Genomic DNA, 3,237 nt, shown 5'->3' with positions numbered 1-3,237 from the left:
GGGTGTGGTTGGTAGGCGACAATTTTCGCCAGGCCGCATCAGCTGTCTGTGCTGCTGGTTTGCGATCTCCCCACGAGGAAAACGAGGAACAAGAGTGTATCGGGTCAGTGTCAGACCTCGTCAGAGTGGTAGCGGCGGCCGCGATCTACAGGCACCTGGATGGATAGGGCGGGAACGGCCAGCGTGGCAGCGTGTGTTTCTGGTTCCGGAAAGGAGTTAGGGATCGACGAACCTGTGTGTGCTCCGTTCCCTATTCGAAAGTCTTCGCGACAGTCGTACACGTACCAAAGACCATCGGGCAACGACTGTTGAGCCGATAACAACGGTCTGGAGACGCTACCGATTCGTCCAAGTAAAAACCATCGGGAATTCTGGACTGAACTCTCCTCGCATAGAGAAATCAGTTTTTGCTGTTTACTTCATTGGCCGTTTCAAAGAGAATAGAAAATTTTCAGCTTCAAACAACTTCCTCCGAGAATAAATCTAGTCAAAACTATTATTACAAACTTAGCAGACGTATTTGCGTGTTTTTCAATAATATATAGATTTTACTTAGCAGTCATCTGAACGACTTGTGGCTCAAAGATTTATGCAGCGATTACGATATCTATTCTGCTACTCCATTCATCCCAAATTATAAGTTATTCCATGAATCTTGGAGAGTCAAAATATCTCAAGTTTGATCAAATTTATATAATAAGATAATAATATTTATGATGTCAACTAAGTATCATTATATTCTTCATTAATTATATTTTCATATTATACTTTTTTTATGTCATGAATCTTTGTAGTTTTCCTATAATTTTGGTTAAACTTGAGATGCTTTGACTCTCCAAAATTTTTAGAATGACTTATAATTTAGAATGGATGAGCATGTCTTAAAATTGGACTCCATCTGTACTTACAAGTTCTAGTATGAGCATACAGTTTGAGGTTGAGTCTCAGTCATGGACCAGATAGAGAAGTGCACAAGGGCGTCATGCAAGTAAAATAAGACGGTTTGAATAATATATTTTTCACTTTAATATTAAGTATAGATTAGGTATATTGACACGAAAAAATGGCTAGTAACCATAATATTAAGTATAGAAGTGCACAAGGGCGCGTCGCCCTGGTCGCTTGAGCTTGTTTGGCTGATAACCAATGGCTGAAAGTACTGTTGGATGATTTGGTGTGGGAGAAAAATATTGTTCGTTGACTGAAAAAAGTACGGCTTATAAGCCAAACAAGCCCAAACGAATAAGACGATGGTCTGCGATAATGATTGGAGTACCAGTGCATAAATAAAAGAAGACAAGCATAGTAGCATAACAAATGTGTGGCTAGTAATTTCAGAGCAGAGAAGGAATGACAACACGATAGCATAATACATGTGTGGCTAGGAATTAGCAAAGACAATAAACAAAGCTTGATCAAACAAAATTATGGCACGGACTATTACATAAAGTTCTAGCACTACCAATCTTGCACCATTGTGCCTGGATTTCCAAATTTGAACTGGCGCCATTGCCCCACTGCGAAAAGGCTTCAGAAGCTTCACATGCTCCAAAATGACCCCAACTCCTTAGCCTGCAATCCATTCCACCTTCAACCTTGACCTTAAAATCTAAATAGAGTACCAGATGAAGGAAGTGGAGAGCCCTTACCTGAACTAGAATGAAGAACATGCTGATGATGGAGATGAAATCCACCATCTTTAGGAGGATCAAGTGTATCCGCTCAACAAGAAGGCCAGTCCCACTATCTTTAGGAAGAGAAACACACTGGTGTTATGGTGTGCATGCCATAGATCTCAATGTTGCTGCTTGTAAAGGACAAGACGGAGAATCTTATGAAGGTAATGTTTCTCTTAATTGCATCATTACTATTGACGGTGAAAATGACATGATTTTACATCCTCAAAACACCATCAACATACCTCATAATAAAAGGAAATGAGCGCGTCATAAGTATATTTTATTCAAATAACAAGTTCTACTTGTATCAGAGTGTTTTCTCTGTTGCAAACAAGAATAGAAGCAGTGGGGCCAGACCCTAGCACAACAGCAAAATCTAGATGGTAGTAGCACAAGATTTATCATGTTTATACAGATAGAATAAAGTGGCACACACATGATGGAGTGACATTTATGTCCATACTAAATAGTATTAAGTATAGTGTTGTTACATGACACTCGTCTTGTCATCAAAGCCACGGTCATTAACGTAGATCAATTATAATAGACAATGAGAGCATGCATATGTGCGGCTGGGTGCATGCAACTACTACGTAGGCAAACACAATTACTCTTAAAATTTATCAATGGCAGAGGGCGAGCGCCCACTACACTCCTAACGATGCTCCACTAGGACTTCTATGTGCCTATTAGCATAATTCTCTGCGATTTCGTGAAGCCACGTCATCAGAGGATCCCACAACCACACATCAATACGCAGGAGCTGAACAATCCTTTCCCATACCTGTTCATAGCTCAGGCGGCGCCCGCAATCCACTACCAAAACTGCGAACTGAAGAAGTGAAGAGTCACCGTGTCTGTTGGTCTACCTCCTCCATTTCTCCCACCGACGAGCTGCCCTATTAAACCTGAATTGTCCCTGCATCCACCGCAACAACAGGTGCTGCCACCCCTGCCTCGGCGCAATGACAAAAAGCAGCAGGGGCGGCACCATTGATGACGCACGCCGCTCGTGCCTCGCCTGCGGGCGTCGCTGCTGCTTACCGGGCTCGCCCACGCGCTGCTGATGCTCGTGGCCAGGCTCGCCAGCGCGACGCTGTTTCTCCTTCTCGCCGCAACATCCGCCGCCACAGCAGGTGCCGGCGCCTCCCTCGGCGCGACAAGAAGCAGAGCAGCACCATTATGACGCACGCCGCTCGTGCCTCACCCAGTCGCCCACGCGTGACGCGCCGTTGATGCTCACGGCCCGCTCACCCGCGCGCCGCCTCCACGAGTGGCCGGCCTCGCCCCCGCGCCGTCGATGCCCGTGGCTGGACTCGATTCGGAGGGGATGCGGCAGATCGATTAGGGAGGAGATACGTGGTTGAGACGCCAAGATCTTGGAAGTTTTAGTAGTTACGAGGAAGAAGCCAAACAATGATTCAGGCATTTTTTTCTAGGATAATTTTCCAATTAACCCGATCCTTTAAATCATCAATTTCCTACAAATTTCAAGATGGCATTCGGTCGTTTTGGTCGGACTCTATTATGGATTTCCGACCACATTCTCCATAGCTCC

At 44.5% G+C, this 3,237-nt stretch overlaps 1 long non-coding RNA gene across 1 annotated transcript; it reads right to left on the bottom strand.

Annotated features, from left to right (window-relative positions):
- Positions 1 to 1,258: 1,258 nt before the first annotated feature.
- On the bottom strand, positions 1,259 to 2,882 carry LOC136540203 (uncharacterized). Its single transcript, XR_010779902.1, has 3 exons — positions 2,464 to 2,882; positions 1,650 to 1,747; positions 1,259 to 1,572 (listed from the first exon to the last, which is right to left on the bottom strand). It is a non-coding gene; the product is annotated as an uncharacterized lncRNA (long non-coding RNA).
- Positions 2,883 to 3,237: the final 355 nt, after the last annotated feature.

The sequence above is a fragment of the Miscanthus floridulus genome, chromosome 2 (assembly GCF_019320115.1).
Source record: "Miscanthus floridulus cultivar M001 chromosome 2, ASM1932011v1, whole genome shotgun sequence".
NCBI classification, from domain to species: Eukaryota; Viridiplantae; Streptophyta; class Magnoliopsida; order Poales; family Poaceae; genus Miscanthus; species Miscanthus floridulus.
This window is presented reverse-complemented; position numbering and strand designations above follow the sequence as displayed.